Source organism: Meles meles, chromosome 6 (genome assembly GCF_922984935.1).
Source record: "Meles meles chromosome 6, mMelMel3.1 paternal haplotype, whole genome shotgun sequence".
In the NCBI taxonomy this organism is placed as follows: Eukaryota; Metazoa; Chordata; class Mammalia; order Carnivora; family Mustelidae; genus Meles; species Meles meles.
In genome coordinates this window covers 31,706,879-31,713,215 of record NC_060071.1, presented here as the reverse complement: position 1 = coordinate 31,713,215, position 6,337 = coordinate 31,706,879, and the positions used below count along the sequence as shown (strand labels likewise).

At 42.2% G+C, this 6,337-nt stretch overlaps 1 pseudogene; it reads left to right on the top strand.

The window, feature by feature from the left end:
- The first annotated feature begins 3,397 nt into the window (after nt 1-3,397).
- On the top strand, nt 3,398-4,311 carry LOC123944664 (annotated as a pseudogene).
- Nucleotides 4,312-6,337: the final 2,026 nt, after the last annotated feature.

Genomic DNA, 6,337 nt, shown 5'->3' with positions numbered 1-6,337 from the left:
CTATTTTGTCTCTTCGTCACCTTAAAATAAAATAGGAATTATAAATGACACCAAATATTTGGCTACAGTCAAAGTACTTCAAGCAAAATTTTAAAAAGAAATGCACAGACGATCCTCTTTCACTGGAAAACATCTTCTGAAGGTTATCGTTACCAGAAAATTCCAAAAATAGACAATAAATGAGATAATAGAATCTGGGTTGTCACCTCTTGTTCAATGGGATTATCCTATGTCTAATCATAGACAGATTGTGATTAATGTGATTGTGGATGGGGTATTAATCCGATTCAGAAGGGAATCCAGTCAGATTTTCATCTGCTCCAAATGTGTAATTGGTTTGGAAGCAGCAGAAAAGCAGCTTGTACCAGATCTTGCCGCATCATGGTGATGAGGTCTATTTTGATCAGCTTGAGTTATGAACAATATAAATTATTTATAGCCACTTTAGACATGCCTTATACTTGTAAAGACCTTCAAAACAAAATCACACTCCTCTTGCTGTTGTAGGACTCTCATTCAGCTGAATGCCGGTGCCCACAGCTTAGAAAAAGCAAGGAAGTGAAGAGATTAAAGGCCGGTAGGTTCCTCATAAAGTACTGACTGAACGTTACAAGGAGCAAGAGGTTGAGCCAGGCCAACGGATGTCTACAGAATGCATACAGAATGGTCTTGGCCCACAAGGATTTTGCTCTAGTTGAGCAGAAGGACCCAGCCTCAGGAAAGCACAGGCATCCAGGGAAAGCAGTATGTGGTGAGGCTCATTCAAGCTGAGCATGAAGGAGAATCCTCTTTGAACTTGACAAGTTTCATGAGGGTGGTGGGATTTGAGCTTTAAAGGAGAGAAAGCTTCCAGTATGGCCAATGAGTGAGGAGGGAGCGTGCCGGGGCAGAGGCTGGGCTGCACCTATGCCCTGGGTGCAGGGAAGGATGGTTTGGGGAGAACAGAGGGAAGGGAAGGTACTATATCACTGGTTGAGCCGCTGCTATGCCCTGTGGTTGGCAGGTCATACATCTCTTTCAGTCCTCATGCATCAGCAGGGTACTCTGATACCCTGCGATATAAACGGAAATGAGCTGGCTCAGACAACAAGCCCGGAGGAAGGGCAGACCGTATAGTTAGATGAGCCTGGGGTCTGAAGGTGTCATTAGCAGGTTCTTTCTGTTTCTCTGCTGTACTGTCCACAGCTTCATTCTGGGGTTGAGTCTTAGGGTCACACAATGGCTGCCAAAATGCTTGGGCCCATATGCCTCCAGCCTGTGACCAGGGAGAAAAGCTGGCATCCTGGGGCTCTCACAAAAGAATCTCCTAGAAAACCTGATTTCTGTTTCATTGACCCTGACTTAGATCTGCCCCTTCCTGAACCAGTCACTGAAAGGAATTAGGGATTCCCTTGTTAGTTTAGACTAATTGGCACATACCTCACTAGTGGGGTGCTGATAAATGTTTTAAGAACTGGCTATTTAGGGCGCCTGGGTGTCTCGTCATTAAGCATCTCCTTCAGCTCAGGTCATGATCCCAGGGTCTTGGGATCGAGCCCTGCATGGGGCTCCCTGGTTGGCGGGAAGCCTGCTTCTCCTTCTCCCACTCCCCCTGCTTGTGTTCCCTCTCTTGCTGTGTCTCTCTCTGTCAAACAAATAAATAAAATCTTTATAGAACTGGCTGTTTAGGAAAGAACTTATATATATACATATTTGTTTGTTATAAATTTATTGATACAAAAGAAGCATAGCAAAGAATTTATAAATAATAAAATATGCAATTGTATTCTAATTATAAATTGTAATTTGAATTATAAATTGTGATTGTAAATATGTAATTGTATTCCAATTCTAATTTCCACATAGTCAATTGATTCTTATAGAATACTTTCACCTATTTTTGCCAGACTTTTCCTAATTTACAGTTGCCTAATTAAGTAAATAAATATCTTTCTTGTAATCTATCAATAAACAATTATAAAAATACACTATAATTAGGGGCACCTGCGTGGCTCAGTTGGCTGTGTCCGCCTTCGGCTTTGGTCATGATCTCAGGGTTCCAGGATCAGGTCCCACATTGGGCTCCCTGCTTAACGGGAAGTCTGCTTCTCCCTATCCTTCTGTCTGCCATTCCACCTGCTTGTACTTTCTCTCAAATAAACAAATAAAATCTTTATTTTATTTTTTTTAATTTATTTGATAGACAGAGATCACAAGTAGGCAGAGAGGCAGGCAGAGAGAGGAAGGGAAGCAGGCTCCCTGCTGAGCAGAGAACCAGATGCGGGGCTCGATCCCAGGACGCCCGGACCATGACCTGAGCTGAAGGCAGAGGCTTTAACCCACTGAGCCACCCAGGTGCCCCAAAATCTTTATTTTTTTTTAAGATTTTATTTATTTACTTGACAGAGAGAGACACAGTGAGAGAGGAAAACAAGCAGGGAAAGTGGGAGAGGGAGAAGCAGGCCTCCCGCTGAGCAGGGAGCATGACGTGGGTCTCGATCCTAGGGTCCTGGGATCATGACCTGAGCCAAAGGCAGACGCTTAACAACTGAGCCACCCAGGTGCCCCTAAATAAAAGCTTGAAAAGATATACCACAATTAATATATTTTAAATGAAAGTATTTAAAACTGTATCATTAAGTCCACAGGAAATGTAAAAAGGCATTATGAAGAAAACTTTCTTGACTAGGGCGTTGAAAAACAAAAGAACACATAGAGTACCAAAATATGTTCCATTGTAGAATTATATATATGACATCAGTTTTCCTCCAATTTTTCTTTAAATGTATAAATCTATAAATGTAATTTGGTTTACCACAAATATAATTAAATTGCCAATGGAATTTGACACAATAATTCTAAAAATAAGATGAAGAAAGAAATATGTGAGAATTAGTGTGGAGAGTTTACAAAAGAGGAGAAATGAAGGGTGCTTTCCCCTATCAGATATCCAAATGCAGTATAAAGTTCTAATAATGAAAACAGTTTGATACTAAAGCAGAACCTGGTAGATTTAATATCACATTGAAAAGCCCCCAAATCAGACTTTTGTTTTGATAGGAGTTCAATGGAAGAGGAATAACGGAACAATTATTCAGTATATATTATTGGTACATTTGAAAAAAATTTAAGTCAGACCTCTCTGCACCGCACAATTTACCACAACCTTCTTCAAATGGATTAAAGATTTAAGTGTGATGACAAAAACCACAAAGGTACTGGTCGAAAATATGTGACTCTTCCTGTAACCTTAGAATGACAATGGGTCTTCCAAGTGGCACAAGGAAGGTAGACCCCAGACAGGAAAGACCAATTAATTTGACTGCACAAGAGTGCAATGAGTTGCTCTTTCCAGGCATCCCTGTGAGGGTGACATCGCCCTTAAACCCTGCATGGCACTCCCTCACGCACTGCCATGATGCCCAGGGAAGACAGGGTCACCTGGAAGTCCAGCTGCTTCCTTAAGATCATCCAGCTTTTGGATGATTATCCAAAATGCTTCACTGTGAGAGCAGACAACATGGACTCCAAGCAGATACAGCAGATCCACAAGACACAAGATGGGCAAGAACACCGTGATGCACAAGGCCATCCAAAGTCATCTGGAGAACAACCCAGCTCTGGAGAAACTGTTGCCTCATATGTGTGGGGGGGACTGTATAGGGGGTCTTGTTACCAAGGAAGACCTCACTGAGATCAGGGACGTGTTGCTGGCCAAAAAGATGCCAGCTGCCTCCCATTACTGGTGCCATAGCCCATGGGAAGTTCCTGTGCCAGCCCAGGACACTGGTCAGGGCCTGTGAAGACCTCCTTCTTCCAAGCTTTAGGCATCACCACTAAAATCTCCAGGGGCACCATTGGAATCCTGAGTGATGTGCAGCTGATTCAGACTGGAGACCAAGCGGGAACCAGTGAAGACACACTGCTGGGCATGCTGAACATCTCCCCCTTCTCCTTTGGGCTTCGGGCTGATCATCTAACAGGTGTTTGACAAAGGCAGCATTTACACCCTTGAAGTGCTTGACATGACAGAGGAAACTGCATTTGCACTTCCCAGAGGGTGTCTGTGATGTTTCCAGGATCTGTCTGCAGGTAGGTGACCCCACCCTTGCATCAGTGCCCCATTCTGCCATCAATGGATACAAGGGCATCCCGGCTTTGTCTGTGGAGACTGAGGACACCTTCCCACTTGCTGAAAAGGTCGTAGGCTTCATGGCGGATCCATCTGCATCCATGGTTGTCGCCTCTGTGACCGTAGCCCCAACTAAAGTGGAAGCAAAGGAAGAGTTGGAGGAGTCCAGTGAGGATATGGGATTTGGTCTCTTAGACTAATCAACAAAAGCAACCAATTCAGCTAACCCTATTTGTGAAACAAGGAAATGTAGACTTACTTCTCTTACAAAAGAAAAGCAATGGCTGTTTATTATTTATGACAGACAAATGGGTTGGTAGCCTTACAAAAAAAAGGTTTAGTGTATTAATGATTTATATAAGAAAATGATGAATTCTAACAGGAAAATGGGCTGGAAAGAAGAAAAAAAATCATGATCAATTACGCATGAAAAAATTACTGTCTCACCATAAACTCCGTAGCTTAAAATAACACCCATATATTGTCTCCCAGTTTCTGTAACTCAGATTTCTGGGCATGGCTTAACTGGGTTCTCTGCTTAGGGTCTTAGAGAGCTGAAATGAAGGAGTTGGCTGGGCTGCATTCTCATAAGAGGCTTGACTAGGGAAAGATAAGCCTCCAAGCTCCCAAACTGGTGGTGGAATTCATTTACTTGCAACATGTAAATGAATGCTTGCTTCTTCAAAACCAGCAGCAGCAAGGGAGAGAGCGAGAGAGAGAGAGATTCTGTTGAGTTGAGTTTCCAACTTGATGGGACCTTTTAAAAAAGTTATTTATTTATTTATTTGAGAGGGAGATTGAGCACAAGCACGGGGAAAGGGGGAGGGAGAAGCAGACTCTCCGTTGAACAGGGAGCCCAATTCAGGGGTTGATCCCAGGACCCTAAGATCATTACCTGAGCTGAAGTCACATGTTTAAACAACTGAGCCACTCAGGTGCCCCTTGAGGATGCCCTTTTAAAGGGTTCACCTAATTAAGTAAGGCCCACCTACTTTTCATGAACCCCAAATCATCTGATTAGAACTTCAATTACATTTGCAAAATCCATTCACTTTTGTTGTACTTGTTAGAAACAAATCATAGGCATTGAAGGGGAGGGGATTATACAGTTTTTGATCATGGGGATCATTCTAACCTTAGAATGTACCCACCACATCAGCAATGAAAGAAAAGCAAATTAAAGCATTATGAATAGTCATTTTTGGCATCTCACACTGGCAAAGATTTAAAAATCAAAAACCCCCAAATTCCCAGTGTTGGCAAAGTGTGAGAAAACTGGCCCTACCCTAGCCCGTTGGAGGGAGTGTCAAGGGGGTACAACAATCTGAAATGCAATTTTGCAAAACTTGTCAAAGACTTAAAACTCTGTGGTCTCTTTGGCCCAGCATAACTTCTGCTAGAAACTATTCATGGAAATACTTATGGATAATGTACTAAAGATTTAATCTTGAGTTGTACACTGAAGTCTTATTTATAAAACCAAAAATGGGGGGGAAAAAAGAGGAGGGGGATAAAAATGAACAAAAGTAAAAGCCTGGTTAAATAAATTGTGGTAAAAAAAAATAAATAAATTGTGGTAAATCCACATAATGGAAGTGAACTGATTCATACTGTTTTACAATTTGAGCTCCAGTGGCAGGCAACCATGGTCAGAATCCAGGCTCTAACATTTAGCGGCTCTGCAAAATGGGTGTGTACCATAACCTCTCTGATCCTCAGTTACAAAGAGGATAATAACAGTACCGATCTCATCGGGTTGTTGGGAGGATTAAATGTTCATTCATGTACCTGTTGTGCTAAGATAGTACTTGATTGTGGAGCAGGTAGGGGAGGATAGGGTATCATGACCTTACCAAACAACGTATGCAAAATAATTCCATTTTTGTTAAGGAGCTAAATGACAAACTCAGCAAATAGAACAGAAAGTCATCTTTCAGATTGTTATATTTATTTTCTCTAAGAAGTGGGTTTATAGAGGATCTCTATTTTCTTCTTTGCGAGTTTTTAAACATTTACCAACTGTTCTACACTATATACTTATGACTTTAGGGGGAAAATACCCAAGTTTGTTTTTTTAAAGAAAGGAAAAGTGGGGCACCTGGGTGGCTCAGTGGGTTAATCCTCTGCCTTCGGCTCAGGTCATGATCTCAGGGTCCTGGGATCGAGCCCCGTATCAGGCTCTCTGTCTGCTCAGCAGGGAGCTTGTTTCCCTCTCTCTCTCTCTGC